General features: G+C 39.6%; 1 protein-coding gene across 1 annotated transcript in view; it reads left to right on the top strand.

The window, feature by feature from the left end:
* The first annotated feature begins 4,063 nt into the window (after nucleotides 1–4,063).
* Nucleotides 4,064–22,843, top strand: part of LOC148816554 (lymphocyte activation gene 3 protein-like) — a 32,656-nt gene continuing 13,876 nt past the window's right edge. The window contains exons 1-2 of the mRNA XM_088939561.1: nucleotides 4,064–4,163; nucleotides 19,137–19,393. The gene's annotated coding sequence lies outside the window, so the exon portion shown is untranslated. The remainder of the gene's footprint in view (nucleotides 4,164–19,136; nucleotides 19,394–22,843) is intronic.

Raw genomic sequence — 22,843 nt, forward strand, 5'->3', positions numbered from 1 at the left:
CTTTGTTGTCTGTCTGACTACAATCCATTTTTATACTGTGATAAAATTACAGTAGATTAATTCTGCTACAGCACTATAAAATACTATGCATTAGTAAAAGTACAAAATAGTCATCCTAAAGTACTATACAGTACAATGGTGAAAATGCAGAATAGTTATGTGACAGTACTGTATGACACTGTACAATAGTAAGTACTGTGCAATATTAAATAGTAGATATGTTACAGTAAGGGTGTTGCAAAAGAAATGTAGAAATACAACAGTTTGAACAGAGGACTTTCTAATTATATCTTAGAAAAAGAGAACAATTCTCAGCATTATCAGCCAAGTGCTTAGGAAAGAGAAACCTGTTGAGAACTCTTGTACTATAATTCAATGTGGTTTTGCATGAAAGCTTGCAAAGAAATTGATCAGATGCAACCGCGTCTCCGGAGCTCAATAAGGACACATGGGCTTCCCAAATACACACCTGTGGCTGTTTATACACCCCTGTCTCCCCTCTGGGTAAAACACCAGAACAGGTGTGAGAGCCCAGCAACAATTAAAACACCGAACATGCTGAATGACAATCTGGTGCAGAGAGACACAGCTGTCACTGCACAGACAGCCTGAGAGAGAATACACACATTGCATAGTTACACCTCTCAAGGCTTAGCAAGATCAGCTCCTTGATCTTTGCATGGCTTTTGATACAATAAATCATTCAGTGTTTCTCAATTTCTTACAAATATTCTTGGTACTGCAAGCAGTGTGCTGAAGGTTTCAGTCTTAGGCCCCTTGCTTTTTGTTATTACTGTATATGCAAACATGGTCTTTATTTTTACTGTTACACTGGTGATACTTGGACTTAAATTCTCTTCCCCCTCCAGTCACTTATCTCTTGTTTGCGTGACATCAAATTCTGGTTGAGATCAAATTCCCTGAAGCTACTGTACATTGTGACAAAGCAGAAATCTTACTGGTGGGCAGCAAATGGCAGCTGACAAAAGCTGCAGAGCTTCACAGTATTGGTGGACGACTTCCTCCTTCATGCGTCAGTTGTAGTCAGGAATATGGGAATCACACTTGACCCTCTCCTGTCTGCCGAAACCCACAAGAAAAAAACGAAAAATGTCTTTTTTTCATCTAAGAAATATCCATCAATCACAGTTTATTTATCAAATGCACGGCAATACAGCGTGCAGCAGTAGTTGTTGGCAATGAAATGTCTGTAATGATATGTCTTTATATTGCCAGGATTAGGCAATTTCTGTTAATGTCCGATGCTGAATAGCATCTATAACATCAAGGCTTGATTTCTGCAACTCTTTACTCTATGGGCTTACTAACACTCTTCTCAACAAGTTTCAATATGTCCAAAACTCTATAGCTAGACTTCTAACTCACACCAGACCTTGGCAGCATACATTTAAGTCTACATCAGTTGCCTATTAAGTCACATATTCAGTATTAGATCTTGTTACTGACTTTCAAGGCTCTGAACAATCTGGCTCCATCATACATCTCTGAGCTCCTCCATGTTTACACTCCCTCTCATATGCTCCAGTCGGCTGAGGCTGGGTCTTTGCTCACTGCACCCAGGACTGAATCATGGACTTTTGGCAACTGTGCCTTTCCTGTCACTTCTCCATGTGGAATTATGGAGAATGTCCTTCCTCAGACTCTACGAGAGAAAAATTCTCAAATACTAGCTCATCACTTTGCTAGGGCCTATGTGTGATTGACCTACATTCTACCTGTATGAACCTGCATGTTCTTGTTTATTTTTTTCTTTCTTTTACTTTGTATGGTACTTTGTAATTTGTCTTTTTCTTTATTACTATGTATGGTGTCCTTGGGTTTGCAAAGGCAATTTAATCAAAAGTTTTATTATTATTATTATTAGACTTGAAGCACTTGGGGATTTGAAACTCCAAAATAGTGTGGCCTGGTATAGACGGGCACCACTGATAGACATTGTACACAGAAACTATAAAAAAACCTAGTTTATTACATTTAAAATGCAAACTGCAGATAGATATTGTATAGCACTTTCATAACCTTTCATATAAAAAGCTTTCGAAATCACAAGGAATTACACATACTGCACAGGAGACAGGGTGACAGAGTAATGATACATGATGTACATAGACTATGTGTACAGATCATGTACTGTACATAGGCACTGTAGAGAGAAGCTGAGAACTTATATTATTTGTAGACAATGTTTTTAGAGCATATAGGCATACAGTTGTATCAAACCCATACATAGGTGGGTAGAAACTTGTATACTGTAGGTAGACAACTTTGGATACATATGCGGGTAAAACGATGTAGAGACACACTGTGGATTGTCCCTGTATGTGGAAAACACTGTAGACAGAACCTGTAGGAATACATATTGGACCAACCTTAACATCCTGTAGGATGTGGATACATCCTGTAGGAAAACACTATGAATGAATCTTGTTACTAGACATTGTGGATCAATCCTGTAGGAATATACTGTACTGTGGATCAACCCTGTAAGAAGACATTTTAGAATGATCCTGAAGGGAGACACTTTTGATAGATCTTGTAGATAGGTACAGTTAATCTCTTCATAGGGACTGTCCAGAGTTGTCGTAAGTAGATACTGTAGGTACTGTATATACTGCTGATTAGCAGACTCCTGTTTTCATGATTCATCTTCCATGAACTTGAATAAAAGGGAAGATATGAAATGAGAAGTTCTGTGGTGTTCATTTTCGCTGAAGCTGTGAATTGAAGGAGCCTTGTGTTTAACACATCTCCACTCTCTCTTCCTCCGATCCAAGCCTTACAAGAATGAAGAATGCTGATCAAGCTGTACCGTATATTGTAGGATAAAGTATGTTGTAAGTGACACAGAATTGCACGTTTTTATTTTTATTGTGATGACTGTGTCCAGTGCGGGTGTTGTATGAACTCTCTCAGTGCACTGATAAAGGACTGTCTGGTCAGTACTGTAGTGTCCACCACTGGTATACTGTAGTTTGAATCAAGTTCTCACAGTGCAGATTTTAAACTCTCTCTTTTTATCACACAGCTCAAAACCCCCAAAACCTCCATCTAGCTTCTGTTTCTCTTTTCGCTCCCCTCTTCCTGTTTCTCTCTCATTTGGGTTTTGAGTAGGGGGGCCGGATGGAGTGATTTTTTCAGAGAAATAGGGAACTGGTGGTTTGGTGTGCAGAAAGAGTGACTAGGGGGGCTAACTGGGAGAGGCAGCAGGCTGAGATTGACTGCCACACATCTAGAGAGAGGAAGACAGAGGGCCAGGGAAGATATACTGACCTGCTGTCCCTAACACTACACTCCATTACCACTGCTTTGAAACCTATATGTATATTCACATCTTTCCAGATGCCCTAAAACACCAGCTACTTTTTCAAGTCAAAACAGAATATTCTAGCATGTGTTACTTGCTTTGCCTTAATAACAGATTACTGTTAAAACAGTGTTTTATTACCTGTAATTGCTGGGTCATTTTAATAAACTGTTTTTCAACAACTTGGTTAGATCCTAATGAAGGCGATAGAGGGATGAATGTTTTAGATGGTATTTGACGTAATGCTCCTAACAAGAGGAAAGACAGATTAACTGTGAGGATGAGGCTAACTGTACCCACCACACACTTCCCTGAGGAACAAGCCAGAGAGATGCTGCAAAAGTATATTTGGGGTGGCTGGAGGGGTGAAAGAGTTATGTGAAGCAAAAGTCTGGTGGATGAGATATATATGTATGGAAGCAGAAGCAAACAGGATTAGGGTCTGACCTTCTTCTAAAATATCTGGTTATAGGGCACTTGCCAATATGTCTGGTATATCATCTTTGTAATTCATAAGCGATTACCAAATTAGTAAAATTATACACAGCAATACACTGTGAGGGCACAGCCACTCTACACAAAATGGCGGCCTTTTCTGGATCACATTCCCCAGAAGCCTTTGGGAAATGAGTTGCAGCTGTCCTCAGTCACCTGACCTGTTGGGAGAAGATGATTGGCCGGGCGAGTCTTTAAAAAGCAGGAAGTCTGGGACAGTCAGCCACTGAGTGATGTTGGCGATCTGAGAACGGAAGCCAGACCTGTTGGGGCAACAGATCACCAGAAAGAGCAAGGACTGACCAGGAACAGGAGAAACTGTGGAGCTGTGGACAAAGAACCTGTGAGTGTTTGAGTGCTTTTTAGTGAAGAAGTTGAAACTCTGTGAGGACAGAGAAATTCCTATGTGGAACTGAGGTCTGTCTATAATGTCTTAGGAAGAGACTTTTGTACGTGAAGGAGTCTTGAGAGAAGATAGCTGGTTCATGAAGAGTCTCTGGGAAAGGCTGAATTTTTTTTTGAAGCTGGTAAGAAGCTTAGCTGTTAGATAGGGTTCGTTAGGCTCTGAAGAATTTCGTTAGCAGATGAAGATCTAGGTTGTTTGGTTTGGGGTGGCTGCTGCTTGTTTTACCACCTTAAATAAAGAGCACTGTTTTGAGCCATAGAGTGTTTGGGGGGTCAGCTGTCCTGGAACTGTCTGTTTGAAACAATTTTGGTTTACCACTCCCAGTGTGGCATCAAATGAATGTACAATATTCCTATACATCACGGTGAGAAAACATTTACATATAATTTAATTTTACAGGCAATGTGAGTTATATCCACCCTTAGAGTAATGACATTGAATAGCAATATAACATTTTCATGTTATATTGCATTAAGCAAGTCCTTGTGAATTTAATTATACATCATCTACAGAATCTAATTCTGGTGGAACAGTTGGAACCCAGTAAATATTATTGACCCAAAATGACACTAACTAAGTGATTCCAATGTTCCTGGAAACTCAGAAATTCCCATGTAATTATTCATTGTTTTTCCCCAGAGATAACCGGGATCAAATACAAAAAAATGTAAACATTAAAAGTAACATCAAAAGTAAAAGTAACACAAGTGTACACACAATCTGTCTAAACATAATTATGATTTGACAGAACAAAATATATGTTTGTAACTTAAACTTTTTCTGGAAAAATATTATAATTTATAAATTAGAGGATACAGTAATCAGTGCAATCTGTCCATTAGAAAGCACTTGGTATTATAGTACAAAACATAAAACAATTTGCATGAAATTAGGCCGTTATTACAAAAGTAATGATGATGGAACTTATTAGCATTTACCCACCTAATGCATGTTTGTCCAACTTTAAATACAATAAATTATATACTGGTATTTATTTAAATGAATTATTTCCATACTATTCCCCAGTAATTAAAGCACTTTAAAAATACTGTAAAATGCTCCCAATAATACTTCATTGTACTACAGTAACCCAGTACAGAAAGGCTATGATACCGAGGTAGCACAATGACTTCTAATGTGTGCTCGTACACTACACTGTTTCATACTGAAAATGCTGTTCTATCGGACTGGAAAACTGAGAAGCTGCTCGGTGTCATACACTGTTATCAAAACCCAAATGCCTGGATATGTCTGCTATACACAGACAGCAGGAACTTGGACAACCACATTGTTTAGTTCATATTCCATTCTGGGACGCAGGTTGTAGGTAGTACGATCAACCAATGGGAGACTGGCAAAGTTCAAAGTTAGAAAGAACTCGGCTTCCTGTTGTATGTGACATCTGTGCTCTTCAGCAGATGTGCGTGTATTACAGTAGGTGTGCATGAATGTGTTTCAGTCTGTAAAGAGCAGCGGACACAGAAGACATCGAACTGGTAGGTCCTGTTTTATCATTGACAAGCCAGGGTTTGAGCATGGAGCTCCACACCAGTCCAGACTGGGCTTTTTCACAGGTCAGGAATATTGGGAATGTGCAGGGGGTGCTAAGACCATAGAAATGCTAGGAAGAAAGAGGGAGACAGAGGGGTGGAAGGAAAAAGATTTGGAAAGAATCCAGGCAGAGAGAAGGAAAGCACATACAGCCAAAAGACAAATAAAGTAAAAATTAAGGAAAGAGAAGAAAGGAAAGGAAAAGAAACTCGATAGAGCAGACATTTGACAGTGCTGTCGTTGTTGGGCCGGATCAGAAAATGAGCTGCATATATAAAGAAAAGAAGCAGTTTTTGCTGACCTAATTTTTCACTAAAATATATTTTGCAGAAACTTGGTCTGGTCAGTCGTTCTAAAATGAAAGATCTGATCCTAGAGTTTTAAAATTACAGAACATTTAGCAGAAAAGATTAAATGCTTTGGGCCTCATTGATTCCTGTTCAGTTCCTATAGCAACTACTGTAATTAATCCATCACAAACATTATTGGAAAGAATATAGGTATAGCTGACCTCTTTATAGCAATTTTCTGATAGAAGCCTTTTCAAAGGAGAGATGTTAAGAAAAGTCTCTTTGTCCATTATTTCATGCAGTGAAATGGTTAACTTTAAGTTAGATTGTCATTATACAATGTTATCACATTGAATTATGATTAAACCAAGTAAGATTTGAGTCAGTAAACTGTAACCGTGCGTAAGGATTTCTTTGAGAGTTTGATATTTTTTAATGTTTTACATTCATGCATAACATATTTGTGTTTAACATGATTGTCCACAAGACAGGGCATAAAAAATACAGCTCCAAGCACTTTGTGTTCGTAATGTCATGAGAAGGTGCCGTGATACTCACAGGAGTAAATTACTTATTCAGAGGGATATGTACTGCCTTCTTCTGCAGATTATGATTGTATCTGGAAATGTAACCGTGCAATCCCAGCAAGACACAACGTAGGCAGGGAAAATGAGAAGTGAGATGAATGGTATTTTCGCGTTAGTGCAGTATTGGAACATTGGTGGGGTGTTCCCTGTGAGTTACAAAACATGCTGTAAATATCTGAAGGTCATCTTTCCAGTATATAGAAAACCACAAACGCACGTTTAGAATCGGAACGGTTTTGGTCCTGCTTTTACTAAAATAGGGCCCTATGTTATCAACGCCTAAGGCCTAAATTGGCATTCTTGCAAGCAAGCTATAGCAAAAGTCTTGACTTTGTAAAGTCCATGCCCTCAAAACAACAAACGGTGACCTTCTTTCAAAACGTTTTGAGCTTCTCAGTAAGAAAGAAGAAATTAGCCTCCTGTTACAGCACGTCGCTCTATCAGGTTATAAAGCCGATTTGTAACGTTCGTGTCATCTTTTGTGACATTTCCACAGTGCTCTTCTTTGCTGGCGTCATAAAGAGACTGCATGCCATTGAGCCTAATTTAGTTGCATTTATTTCAGTGTAGCGGAGGTATTCCTGGAAGTGTTGTCCTGTTTGTGGACATTCGAATTTGGAAAGATGGCACGTGGTCCTTTCCTTGTTAGGTCCTGTCTTGATCACATTGCCATGGGGGGACTTAACATTATCGCCTTGGATTGGACAGAGTTTGGACGGCAACTTGGGGCCGACAGGCCTGTGGACAAATTGGTTAAAATTCAGCTGGAGTTGAGGGAGCTGGGTTGGGTTGAGCATTTGTGCAGAGGAACAGAACTCCCCTAAAAAAGGCAATCAGGCCACATCTGAGACTGTGCACAAATTAAACTACCATCAGCACCTGTTAGACTTACTAGAAGGGGAAATGACAGTAGAAATGGTCGCCGAATTCATCAGCAGTACGTTCAGGGTCCGTTGTCTAGCTAAGAAAGGACTGACACGTTAACTATGTGTCTATAAATGTTCTGTACATGCAACAATCCAGAAAATACAGCCATAGATATTCTGTAGATGCTTGGTCTGTAAAACTGTATTGATTGTTCACTGCAATAAGCTTTTTCTAACTTCAAATTCAATTTTTCAATAAGTAGAACTTCATGCAATGTTTCATCAGCATGAACCAACAGTGTGGGACTCTCCCCCTCGAGTTAACATATCAGACTTAATTCTCCGGCTCGCCACATGTAGTATAACTTATTTATGGTGTTGTGAAATTCACATCTTCCCAGGTAACAAAGACCAAAGTGTTTACCACAGATGTCTTAAAAAATGTTGTCAAGTGGCTTTAAAAATGCACTGAAATAGGTTCTGAATTACCTGCGTAGAAGTTAAGGGTTTTATTTTTGCCATGCAGAAAAACCTTGCTAAATGTTTGTGCACGAACCTTATAGGAAATCAACACCTTAATTTCTAAAGAAAACATTATATATGGATCATTTATCGCGGTTTAGCTCATGTACTGTATGTACTGTATGTGCGCTTTGATTTCTGATACAATCCTTTTTTTTGTCGGAGTTAAGAGGCTCTTTTGATAATCTGCCAAAATGAGTCTAGAATACTGACAAATATAAAGAAGATAATGTGGGAAATTGAGAAGTGCTTTTTTAAGACCACTCAGGCATATTTCGAATTAATGTGGGCCTTCCAATTTGCAATGCGCTCGATGGCACACAAGCTACCCATACTCTTCATCCCAATCTCAGTCTTCCCTATTTTAATTTATTAATGCTTCTTGACACAAACATTCTTGTGGTGTCCGTTTTCAGGGTCCTGCAGTGCAGAATTGAAGCTACGTTCCTTAAACTTATTGATAAGTTAATGCCGTTTCCTAGATCATTATTATAGTGTATTCCCATTGAACCATGGGTATTGTTCCATGTATCCTATAGTCCCAAATACTGTCATTTCATTCTCATTTAATGCTACAAACATTCTTTCTTGTAACTGTGCTGTTCTAATGCAATTTTATTATTGCTCGCTACAGCAACATGACTATTCGGCTTTGTTGATGGTCCCCTATTGTAAAATGACTATGATTCTACACTTTTATTACAGTGATTAATGTAGCATTATTAGTCCACATTTTTACTGCCAGTATTGTAATAGGAATATAATCGTGTGGTTACATACATTGTGCAAAGTATACATATGCCATGCCACATCGGCTCTTTTTTTTAGTACCTTATATAGTGGCTTCTCCTGTAATGTGACAATTTTACTGTAGCCTCTTTTTGTACCATGTCTATTCTACTGTACTGACACTGTAGCCCCTCTTGTAACAGGAATGTTCTACTGAGCTGCGACTCTGTCCTCCTATTGTTACATATGGTGATAGTCACAGCGCAGCTATGCTATTCTGCTCCCTATTGACTCTCTGTACAACTTCAAGATAATATATTTTTTTTCTAACAATATTACACATCTCGACTGTGCACTATTCCAGCTATTGAACAGCAAAAGCACTGGTTTTTGCACTTTCATTCTATCTGAAAATGTACGGTAGACATCAGGATGGATTAGATAATTATATGTAATTACAATTGCTAAACATGACCGAAGATCTGTGCAAGGAGATAAGCTCCGTTATTCTCATGACGATGAGCATTACTGAAGAATGTCCTCAGTCAATTCTGGTAGCTACAGTATATGGCCTTCCTGATTGGTAAAGAATAATGAAATCTGTTCATCAAAGTTCTGGGAAAAAAAACAGCATATGATATTAATTAATAGGAAGTAATCTATGTTCCACGAAAAGCAGAACGTTAATATCGGCACATTTAATTGAATGTCAAAGACTGTATGTTTAAGACCTGGAAGATTGTATTAATATAAATTACAACAGATTTTTATGTTGACCAGGGGTCAGGTTAAGAAGCAATATGCAGTTATATAGATTTTAAATGTAGTTTAAAATACACATACCAAAATTACACATACCAAAATTATTTAATGTCTGATCAGCAAAGTACATAGAAAACTATTGTGAAGCCATACATTTTCTTATATGAATGTCCTTAATATTTTATACATTTATTATAAATTGTATATCATCCTTCTGAATAAAAATCAATGTATTGTGACTTTTTATTAGGTATTTTTAATGACCAAGGTCTAGTACAAATCAGTCTCTGATCACATATACATTTGTGTCAACAATTTGGGTATGTCTTTATAATAATTTGGAATATATTTAAGGATTATAAAATATTGTCCATGGTGTGCTTGAATGTTGAAAATGTGGGAAGAGTATTTTTTTAAAGAGTTGATGAAGAGTTGATTTTAAGGTGATACAATAAATCTGTGTTCTGGGTAGAGTAACTCTATCAAATCTAAAAGCTCATGTTATCGTTCTTGTATAAAATACACAGTGATTTTGTGTTTAAAGGTTTATGTATGTTCATTGGACTGTTTCCAGAACCAAACAAAACTTGGATCCACTTACAGATTACAGGTTAAATAAAATCTTTCAGAACTGATCTCTTCCAGTGGCAATGTATTGTGTATTAGTCGCAATACTAATTTCAAATTAATCTGTTTTCTTCACATATATAGTATCAAATCAGCCTATGACATTAGAAACAGTAGTACAATTTGTTTCGAAATGCCAGTGCTCTTACTTTTTAAAACTGACATTAAAACAGGAGCCTGGTCTTTTGAAGTTTTCTCTAGTTGGTTATGTTTGATTCTGACAGATTCTGAGTTATCTCTCTTTCTTGCTGCGTCTCCTGTCCTGTTACATGTGTTTACTAGGGAGGGATTCTCTGTGATCTCCTGTGCTATTGTGTGTGTTTATTACTCAGAGATAATGTCTTTTTTCCTCACTCTTACTGTGCCTAGTGTCCTGTTGTGTGTGTTTATTCCTGTGGGATTCTCTGTTGCTTGTTTTGTTTCTGGCCAGATTGAGCACAGTGACTCACTGACCTACTCAAAGACTATCTTAAAAAACTAGAAGCAGTTGTTCGACTTCATAATACAGTTACAGTTGGCCCTGAAATGATTATATATTGTTGTACAGACTAGTAGGTTCATAGATGTTGACTTTGACAGAACGCACAATGATAATACCTGAAGAAGGCTCCACAGCCGAAACGTTGTGTTTCTTTTCTTTTTAGCATGGAATAAACCCCTTACCTGTTCCTTTGTACAATGATAATTATTAGAGTGTTTGAAATAACTATCTCGGTAAAGCTAGTACTTTTTCCAAAGACCTGTCCTAGACCTACTTGTCAGTTTTCTCGTGACAAACACCATTTAAAGTCCCCCAGACCATGATAGAGATCAGTGATGAATGGGGAAAAAAGACATTGCTAATCAATGTCAGCCAGACACAGAAGTAAATGACCAGACTCTCCAGCTAAGATCTGGGTACATGGCAACATCTTGACTTGGCTAAGTGACAAATGCAGTCATGTTATTCACTGCAAACCTATAATCCACTCACTGCTATGTCATATAAAACTTGGCAGTAGATTTGGTTGGGAAACCTCTTTCTGGATTGTACAGTATGCAAAGTTCTTCAGCTGCAACCTTTTCAGGTTTTCATTCCAACTGACCTACAGTAATTGTTATTGACTTAATTAATTACATTAAACATTTTTCCTAATTATTTAAATGGCCTATAAGACCTACTGATTTGATGACCCTTCATGACCCTTGATCTTGCTGCTGTTCTAGAGAATATTTACTATATATTAATATATAGTGTGTATAAAACTTTATTGTAATGTACAGTGACGGGGTAGCTCATCCAAAATCTATCTGTTTCTGGATCAATTCTCATTAAAAAAAGACATTTAGGGGTGCAACAGTCAACATTTCACTCCATATTGGGGTTATAGACCGCCTTTGAAAGCCAGGAAATTTAAAACAATCGATGTTGTGATAATCAGAAACAGCGTTTGGGGAATTAGCCTTTTAAAAAAATGAAATTGAGCTACAGTATATTCCATTTTAGGATTTCCTGCAGTGGTGTATCATTGTTGAAAGAAATGATAAATGGCTGAACGAAAGACCAAACAAGGGTTCATACACTGGACCTTCAGTGGGAACCTTAAAGGACAGTGACTCCTGCCCTCGTGCACCAACCCTGCACAACTTACCGCACAAAACCTTTCTTACAAGTGGTTTTGATCCATTTCAGACAAAATTCTACCCCTGTCCGGGCTCTTTGGAGTTCACTTCTAATATAAATTGTACATTTTGGTTGTTTCACTCTTGGAAATGAAGGCCACGGGTTACTGTATGCATGTTAAAGTATGAAAGATCACAATTCGCTCATTGACTGGAGGTCGTGGTGATGAGTCATATTGCAAATTAACCTGGAAGATCCGGGTTTTAAAAGGGCAGGTCAGAAAGAAAAGCATAAGAAGTATTTAAAATTAAAAAAAAACAAATGAGAATTTCAGAAGTAGGCGTTTTGGCATTTATAGTCCTTATTTTATTAGCACATGAATCTGCAGTGTCGTTTTTCAAAGTCCTGTAATCATGTTACAGATAATCCAAAAATGTTATCTGTTGTAGGCAGTATTATCTTATATAGGCAGTATAAGGAATCAACTAATCCTTTAGTAATAGAATAATAACAGTATCTTGTGCTAAAATAAAGCACATTCGAGGTTGTTTCTCAGACCAAATCACTAGAAAACTCCCTGAATTTCATTCATTCAAAACCTATGACATGTTTATGAGCACTAACTTGTTATTAGTGGCTAAGATGTGTTGGCAACATCTCAAATTCAGCTCGCCGCCTCAAGAGTTTTAAAGGCATCGTATCCAACATATTGTTGCTCTGAAATGGAGCACGTGCGTAACTTTATGAGACAGTCTTTACACAGACTTTGGCGGACCTTAAGTCTTCAGGACTCTTCTCAAAGTCGCGTTTGTTGGGCAGGAAATGTGCTTCTCTTCACAGTTGCCGAGAGGTTCTGTCAGTGCATAAACATGTTCTCCGAAACCTGCTTGCTGAGGCCACGACGCCCAGATCTGCGCTACTGAATTGTTCTAAAAACGAAAAACAAGGATTCCCCCTATTACTTTCGGAAACATACCGAGCTCTCACTTGTTGTCTTCTGCCCCAGCTCTATGTTTCTTTGTTACTGAAAGAGAAACCCAGAATGGGTCCATTTTACCTATTCCTCCCTCTGCTGTTTCCATTCTCTGCATCCTACACAGCTCGAGACAGAAAGAAAATGCCACGCTTGCATTGACACACACACCATGCTCCAATGTATTTATAAATCAATTAGTAAAACAGGACTGTATTACTCATCTAGTTCCCTATTTACCACAAACGTGCATAGGCATTGACACACACCTAAAAATCGCAAGATCACACTGCGCGCATTTTTTATTGATAAAAAAAGATGCATACGTAGTGCATGCACACAAACACAGCACACACTGTATATGTGATACAGCGCAGATGTGAGTATCTTGACTGAGGATCTTTGACGCTCAACAGCCATGCACTGTTTAATTAATTTTCTCTGAAATTCTGTCATATTGCCCAACATTGCATCAAGTTACCATAGCTAACCTGCCTCAGAAGATACAAATGTTTAAAGTGAACCAATAAGGATCGAACAGAGTCTAAACCAACATTTTGGCAAGGGTGTTAGAATCTTTACCCAAGGCTAATTTGAAGTAAGCACACGTGTTAGGAATTTAAATATCAGAAGAGGCAACATCATTTATCTGAGAAGCGCCCCCACGATGACCAATGTCATCTTGAGTTCTCGTGAAGATTACATCCGACTGCTTTCGCTGGAAAAGTGTCAAACAGTCAACAAGCTGGCAGGCCGAGGAGCCTGATGACTCGTACCAGTCGCTCCCGCTGCGAGCCCAGGCTCAATCAAAACTGTGGCCCACGCGCCAATCACAAATTCCGAGCGTGGTGGTGGTGGTGGTGGTGCTTCTGGGTGCGGAAGTTGCTGGAGGAGCCTCCGTGTCTGCCTCCTCCTGCCTGCTGGGACGCCCTCTCGAAGTCGAGGGTCTCGAGCTGACATCTGGTGAGAGTGCAGGAAGGTCTGAGCTGATCCAGACTCACGATCGACTTCCAGAGAGGGAAAAAAAGACGTGGTCTCTAGTTAAAGGAGTAGGAGATCCTGAGACTACGAGAAGGGCTATCGCCAGCTGAAGGGCGTTCGAGAGCTGACCCACGTGGAAGAAGACCAAGATCTGTCCCGTACGAAGGGCGATCAGGAACTAATCCCCTTAAAGACCTTATGCGTCGGAGAGAATAGCAGATGTAAAAAAGAGTTTTCTAAAGTGAATCTAAGAGTAAGATTTTTCTAAAAGAAATTACTTGTGAAGTTCTCCGAGTGAAACGGTTGTGAAATCACAAGCCCTTGTGCAACACAGTTAACTGTTTGGTTTCACAATCCTGCCTGAATAGAAAATGTCAGCCGTCTTGCTTTCCCTTGACATTTAACTCTTTCTGTTTTTACCAAAATCGTCATTTTCTTCAAAAAAAAAAAAGCAAATATCCCCTGATTGCGTAACTAAAAGATGAGCGAGTACACATATCTGTGCCTTGTTCTTAAGAGCTGAAAAACATCTTTGCCTGTCTCTTTACATACAGTATGCAGGATTGGATCTACAGTAAATGATCTTAATGCATTTATGAACGATTATAATACATTTTCTCTTTTCCTCTTTCTCATTTTCCGTGTAGATGTGATAACATTTACGGTAACTGCACTAGCTTAAGATCTGTGGACATTATGTTGCATATCAGTGGAAATTCTAATGTATTAATTTCACAACAAAAGTACCCTATATTAAGTTTGTACAGCTGTTTGTTTTTTATTGGCTTGTATCACCTGAGGCATCACAATACCATAAAACAACAAGCCCGGTAGCCAAGAAATTTGACTAATATCTGAAAATCCAACAATGTATCTTCTAACCATTTCATCCAAGTCGGTGTTGTGGGGTAGCCAGGGACTCAGTGAGTGCATGATGAGGTATATCCTAATGCATTACAGGGGACACACAGATACAAGCACACACATGCTCACACCAGAAGCCAATTAAATGACCCGCCCGTCTTTGGATTGGGGGACGAAACTGCAGCACCTGGAGGAAAATGCTAGCAATGCTAACCACTGCACCACTATGCTGCCCATTATCTCAAAATCATTATCGGTTAAATGACCAAATCAGCCCACTGAGAGCATCCATAAGGAAGAGCAGGCGAAAAGGTTGAGCAAGAAACAGAGTTGTTGGTTAGAGAGAAGGAAAAGACACACAGGAGAGAGACGAAACTGTGAGACTGTACTTCTTTTGACAGACTGTGTCCAGCTGGAGCACTAAAAAGACCGGATTTTCGGTTTTAAGCAATAGACTTTTATATTTGTGGAAATACTGCCTTCCTATTTGCGGTATCCACAAGGAGAGACTATATCTTTCATTTTCTTGGTGAGTCGTTGTTTTAAATAAGGAAATTGGGATACCATTTGTTGAGCATCCATGTTGGGGAGTACTCTAGATCTACACTAGCTTAAGATCACTGGACTGGAATTACTGTACTGTGTAACTGCACTGGTTAAACGATCTTGGACTTGACAAAAACTACTGTACTATGTAACTTCCTTTGTTTAAGATCACTGGGTTGGGCTAATATTGCTATGTAACTGCACTCACTTATAGCTCCAAGCATCTAGATCCTACTAGAATCACTGTACTGTGCAGCTCCAGCAGACTCATAACAAGAGGAAGTTTCTAACGGTGTGGGTGCAGATTTTACATTATGTGGAGAAAGAGACAAGAGCCCTCTGAGGCCAATAACAAGAGAAGGAAGGAGAAGGAAGAGAAAATGCAGAGAGAAAGGAAAGGGAAGAGAGAGAATGAGAAAAAGAGCACAACAACGGGACAACGGTGAAAGTGGAGGGATTTTCTCGAAAGTCGCCTCCTCTTTCTCTGTCTTTCTCTGAGAAGTGAGATTGTGTGGGGTATCTCAGCCCTCGTTTAACGCTATGACTAAGGAGGGATTCCTGCTGGGGCTGTTCCCCAAGCTCGGGAGCAGGGGAGAGAGTGAATGACTGAGAGAAAGTAGGAGGAGAGCAACCCCAGCAGTGCCCCCTCTCACTCCCTCACAACTTTTCTCTCTCCGCATTAATTCAACGAACGCTATTGCATCACAGCAGAGTTAACACGGTACCAAAGCAGTAACAAGCGGTAGAACATTTACAGACATTCACAACAATATACATATACTGTAGGAGAGGCTCACTCGCATTTCCCAAGGCTGCGACAGTGAGATACCTCACGGGGCTGCAGCTCTGCTGCCCAGTCTTAATGTGCTGTAGGCGTAGCGCCCATCCTTTCCAAAAATATGGCAACATCCAGCCCGTTGTGGGGCGCGAATAGTGTTTTTTCTCCCTTTAAAAAAAAAAACAGGGTTCAAAATCTATGACGAGTTGAAAAGAAAACTTAAGAAGGACATAAAACCTCAGAGCCAGAGATGTGAAGCGAGCAGCAGGGCTCTGTGCCGTTCTCATGTGGTTGCTCTCTGGAAACCGCGTTCGCTCTCTCCCTCTCTGTGCGAGCGAGCGAGCAGAACGGCACGGGTCCAGGGAGGTCGCAGGGTATCGCCCTCACCTGAGACGCCGTTTTCAGAGGAGCAAAAAAAAAAAAACACCCTGCAAAGAAAGTGGAGGGCACCGCACCATCTTAACACTTCTAAAAATGAAAAGAGGTTTCGTGCGTAAAGGGGTTTGAAATGATTTTAAAGAATCATTTCAATTTTTTTTTGCAGGACCAGAACCCTTGTTCTTTAGCAGCTACTGTAAATGCCACCTTCAATCATTTCTACGCAGCTAAAGAAACTGTTTAGGACAAAGTTGTATAACCTTTTCAGCCTTAACTCGCAAAGCCCTTTCACTCAGTGTATTTTTTTAATGTGTATGCGCATGAGTGGGTATACTGTACATACAAGAGCAAGGGAAATTGGAGTTAATACACAGTAAATCATAATTACAGAGTATAAATTATAAGTTACTATACGCAACTGTGCAAACATCTTAGATATTTTGCCTTGTTCTTTTCTTTTCACTCAGTGTTTTTCCTTGTTCATACAGAAACACACTTCCACAGTAATCCTCCACTAAACAATTGCAGCCGTTTTGCTTAAACCCAACAGTTAATCCTGATAGATCTGTATTCCTTAGTTCAAAAAGTAGCCTTTCACGTCTTTGGATATGAGAGGAAGATGAAGGTAATCTTGTGTATTCTTGTATCTTGTGTATTCTTCTTATTTACTGTTGTTGTCATCCTGTAAAGCGCTTTGAGAAGCCACCTTTAAAGGCGCCATATAAAATAAAGATTATTATTATTATTAATGACAAGGAAGACCTGACTATGACTATGAGGAACCCAATGAGCTCCTTCAACACTTCAAATGGGCTGTTCATGCAGGGGTATGATCAGATTCTTGAAGACTGCGATCAATGGGAATTAAATATAGATTTAAAACTGATTAAATGATGAGCTGGGTTAGTTCATACCCAAACACAGCTGTATTAATAACAAAACTCATGGAGGCTCTGGGCATAGCTCCTGATTGTGTCTAAGTTGTGTAAGACCGTTGTTCTACAGTGTATACTCAGCCTCTCACCTGCTGAGACCAAATATATTTATTTTATATAGATCTACGCCTGCTGCAGATTCTCTTTATTTACTGACGTTTTCATCTTTTTCGAGGAAGACATCATCCTGATGATGGAGGAACATAGCTCTTAACTGTCCCGTTCTTGCTATTTTGTTCTCTGTTCTTATTTTTATTATTAGTAAATCATTAAGAAGTATAAAACAATAACGTGCCTTCTCTAATTTTCAGCAGGATAAGCGACCAAAAAATATCTTGACATCTTGACAGTTGCCAGCATTTTTACTCAAGGCGGAAACGCACCTTACAAATGCACCGTTTCTATTTAATTTGATTTATACGTTTTTGAAACTCTGTTTCTGCTGGACCTCCAATATTCTGGATGGGATTTTAGTAAACGGAGACTGGGTGTCCCTTCACCCAGTGTTGCTGTGGCTGGCCTCAATTAATTTGCATTTTCGTGTTATTACACTAATTCATTTGACGTACATCTTCATTCTTAATCCATTTTTAGGTGCTCCCACGCCTTTCACGTATCTGTTTTTTTTTCTTAATAATTGACATTAATTCTACCTCATGGATCAATAACTTTTCTCATCTTTGATGCAAAACTTGTGACCAGTTAAAGATCAATTAAACTGGTGACCAGCGGCTCTAACAGTGAACTTGCGCTATGCGAAAATGTAAATGTGATGATCTCTTCTTCATTGTTTTAACAAAATACGGTGGTCACCATCAAAACGAAATTAATAGATTGGTGGAACGAAGCTGTTTGTCGTTTAAACAAAAAACACCTGATCAGTGATTGAAATGAAAAATTAGTCGCAAGTTGCAAGCCTGTTCCACCAGTATTTCTGACTTGCAGAAACTGGGAAAACTCTACCAGTATCAATTATTTGCAATTGCTGACTGACCAGCTGTGCTTGAATTATTATAAAGAGTGGACAGCCATTAAGAAAATAAAACTTTTTTTTTTTTTCCAGCAGTAACTTCAGAGAACCGGGTCAAAATTAAACTGCTCTGATAATCAACGAAAGCTACGGCTGTTTCTCCTAAATGAAGCTGAAATCTACAGAATATATAGTGTGCTAAATAACCATGTACATAAATTAACTTTTTAATTATAGAGTTCTAGTGTTTTCTAAGAGGTGGAGTCTGTCTAGAAGGAGTATTCATTCCAAAATTGATTTTTGTTGGGGGAAAAAAAATAACTCTGTCGGGAAAACCTGTAGCTAGCTGTCGTGCAAAACGCAAAACAACTTTAAAATATATTGTATAAAGCGTTCTCAGCGTTTCAGTCCTACACAGTCGGATTTACCCCACCTGCTCTAGATACGAATTTTATTGCAGAAGGTAAAAGGTGGCTTCATCAAAGAAGTCACAAGTCAGCGTTTTAAAACTACAGACTATGCGTCGCTGTCAATATTACTCGTACCTTGCTCAATTTGGTTAAATTTCATTGATGCACGTTTGTTGTCATTACAGTTTTTGGTTAGAGATATTAATTTTAATTGGTTTTCATTGGTTTGAGGTTTGAGAATAGGGTTCTGTCTGTGACTTTGCGATTTATTTTTTCGTTCAAGAAAATTAAACATATTGGCAGCTATTGATAGCAATTATTGATGTGGATTGTACTGCAACAGCAGGCCGTGCAAATATATTGATAATATTTTGTAAATAAAATGTTAAATATACAATATTGCAATTAAAATATATATTATATTAAGCTTACACAACGGAGTATTAATGCTGTATGGTATAATAATCCAGAATTCTACGCCATTATTAATATTGTACGAACTCCCCGTTTTTTTTGGCTACCTCATTTTATTTTTCAGCCAATCAAAAAACTGAGAAGCAGCTGTCGCCAGGTGCGAAAAGACCCAAAGCAACCCAAGATTCGAGTCTCCCCTGCCAAGCCAATCACACAGAGGGACTCCTCTGCGCTCAGATCAATCCGAAAAGGAGGAGCATCGAGAGCTCGTTAAAAAGAAGATTTCTTTTAACAGTGGAACTTTCCATTCGAAGCTCGACTGAGTTGTTGATCGCTCCGAAGCTGTCGGTCAGCCAAATAACTTGTGACCTTCTTTCACAGGTATGTATAACAAGGTAATGACATTGCTTTTTATACATTGTTTCATTTATGACTTCAATTCTGTGTTGAAGGCTTGCAAATTACTTAATGTATCTTATCCATGACATCAAGAAACCATCATCAAAGACATCAATACTAAAGGAAGGTACTGTAGGCCCGTTACATCCCAATATCTGTGGTTATATTGACTAGCAAAGGGCCCCAGCTCTGGTTTAATCTGACCTTGTCAGGTGTCTCAGTCATCAGTTGGAAGTTCCATACTCCTCATCCTGACTCCAATAACCCCAAGTCTCCTCCTGTAAGCAGCCCGGCAATGTTTTTAATTAGCCGTTACGGGAGCTAGACGACATTGCGTGTCTGCGTGATTTTCAGTACTCGCTCTTTGTGATCAGTTATTAACGTTCTTGTACATTTCCTAAAAGAGAATTCCGACCCAGATCAGTCTATTCTATTGTGGTTGTGAGTGGTTGAGATTTCTCACTATTAATGCTACTAACAGTCATCACTATTACTTTATGTTTAGATATAGCATTTGGGAAGAAGGTTGATCTGGACATATTTTTGTTCATGATATATATATATAGTGGGTTTTTTTGCAGTGGGGTAAGTGTATGTTTTTTATAAGTAGGCCCGAATTCAAATGTAGAACATCGACGAGCCTCTTACGGTTTTATCATCTAAGTACTTCTGAGCTCCGTGACCAACAATATCTTGATTGCATTCTTGATTAATAAAATGATGCCAAGCACTCTTATCTGTTCCAGTTCTTTAGCCAGTCGGATGTTTTTCCATATTAAGCAGCTGTAATCCTAAAATGCTGTCACATTCATTCACATCGGGCTTCAGAACCTCAGATGTATGCACAAACTGCAGAATTAATTTAATTTCATTTTTGTTAGCAAGATGTGCACCGATGGGGCCCAAATCTTTGGTCTTGGACTTAAAATCGTATGACTCTCTTAATGTCCAAAAGTGTCCTCTTGTTTCTGGGTGTGTCTGGACAGCACTGGTTGGTCAGTTGTCCAGGGGTGGTCGGACAGCTATAGGGAACCAATAGCGGACGGATTAAAGCAGAGGGTGGACTGACTCGAAACAACTATATTTGCAAAGATATCTTGGAGAGCCCTTGCTATGATAGGAATTGCTTGCAGCGTTTGTAACCCAGGTCACACAAAGCTTATTAGAAATTTTAGAAATGGCAAAGAGTGGAAATCATTTGAAGGTAGAACAATTGTTTCAGAAATATTTTTTTCGAATTACAGTAGAAGAACAGCAGCCCTGTTTAGGACATCGAAGAGCTTGTGCGAGAGCACCATCGGCATCATAGGGTAGACTGCCCAAAATTCCCTGGGAGGTTCATACATTGATTTCTAATGGGTGATCCTCTATACTGTAGTACACTATAGGACTAGAATACAGTAACGGATTCGGGTTCTTGGGCTTGTGCCCTCGCCGCTCCCACCCAAGTTTGTCCCTCACCGCATGGGCGCGAACCCAGCTCTCAGGTATCGCTTAACAGGGGTCTTGCTGGCTGAGCTAAAGAAGACCTTCTTTAGCCCAGCCGGTCAACATCCCTGTTATGCGCAGAGGCATATTCATTACAATGCTATGAGGCAGCTCAGTTTTGAAAGTAATATGAGATTAAGGATATTTTACTACAACTACACTATAGGACTAAACTCCTACTAATAATGATGCAATAATGGATCTAGAGGAGCCAGTTGAGGTGGCTCGGGCATCTGGTGTGGATACTCTCTGGGCGCCTCTCGCTGGAGATGTCGTGGGCCCAACGCAGTGGGAATAGACCCCAGGGTAGACCCTGGACATGCTGGAGGCATTATATCTTTTGACTGGCCTAGGAACTCTTGGGAATCCCCTAGGAGGTGCTGGAGACTCTTGCTGGGGATATCTGGTCTTGCCCTTCTCACTGTGACTCTCACAGCGTGGCAATTTCTCAGCAGTGATACTCTATAGTACACTGCGCTATACTTGGAAGCAGCTCAATGATTTCCAATGTGAAATAGTCTATATTTCACTGTAATACAGGACTATAATGCTATCAGGCTGAGCAGTGACTTATGATATGCGTTCAGGGCCCCGTTGTCTACAATTTGTCCAGTATAAATGGGTAGTGGTAGTCTGGCTTATTCAATATCTGCTGAATCTACTATAAATGTTATTATACTGTAATGAACAATTAATAGTAAGTTCGTGGTCTATTTCTAACATGACCCAAACATGTCCAATAGTTCAAGAACGGCAAATGCAGTGTTTGTCATGAATATAACTTAAGACTGTTAAAAGTGGAGTGAAAGGACTAGTTCCTACTGGATTTGGGTTCAGGATCACCCTGCTCTCAATCAGCTGTCTGGGGCAATTTGTTTTTTTCCTGGTCTGGATTCCATAGCTGCCTTGTCTTGACACCAAGGGCGTGGTCGAAATGGCTCACTTATGTAAAAACTTGAAAAGAAGAGAACAGAAAATGCTTCTAAATGATGCGACAGTCTGATCTGGGGAGCTACGGTGTCTGAAAGCTTGAGTCAGATGCAAACCAGAACACCACGCAGCTGTGGAGTTAAGCCTACGTTAAGCCTTCTTAAGCTGAAACAATAGTTCCATTTTGGCTATAACTTCTGCATGTGTTTTGACTTTTTAATGTTTTTCTAAGGCTAAGATTGGATCATATGTATATGTGCAGAGACTGTCAGATCTTTCCAGCTGAAGCCTTTGTCCTCCATCCTGCAATGAAAGATGTTCTCGATCCATCTCGGAGCCTTTGGTTTCTTCTGCACCCGCTGATGTCTGATGGAGCCCCACCGCGCGAGAACGCCAGGCCTCTCGGCGGGTCGTGTCGTGAGGCGGGAGCATCTTATTGACCTGAGGGCGCCGTTTGTCCGTTTCCCAGGGAACCCCATTCGGCAATCTCAAGGCTCTACTGCCGTCACTCGAGATGTTCGGTCAATTAAATATGACGCGGGCACCCGGGTTTTCGATTTAATTGTCGTCTCCTCCCGCACTGTTTAGTACAGCCGTAGCCGAGGTGATCGCAATGGCACAATCTGAAAAAAGTGGGGTCGCTCCAAAAAGGTGTTAAATACCTCTGACATTTTAAACGAGCTGAATATTCAGCATCTATCCCAGCCATGCCTATTCCTGGGACAAGCCCGTAACAGTGTGTGGGAAAACACAGGCATGAGAAGCCATAACAGGAACTTTGAGATACAGATACAGGCGATCGGTAAAAACAACACTCTTTATTTACACAGTGCCAGGAAAAAAATCAAATTTAATCAAATCCCAGTCTGCGCTCTACTTAAACTAATTCAAGTCCTTGTCTATAAACGCTATCGGACAGCTAAGTGGCTTACCAAAACTCTTCTCAAATTCAGAACGGAAGTTCTCAAGTCAATGGGTGCACCCATCGGGAGCTTGGTTGGTCCCTTCTCCATC

The sequence above is a fragment of the Atractosteus spatula genome, chromosome 22 (assembly GCF_055471065.1).
Source record: "Atractosteus spatula isolate fAtrSpa1 chromosome 22, fAtrSpa1.hap1, whole genome shotgun sequence".
In the NCBI taxonomy this organism is placed as follows: domain Eukaryota; kingdom Metazoa; phylum Chordata; class Actinopteri; order Semionotiformes; family Lepisosteidae; genus Atractosteus; species Atractosteus spatula.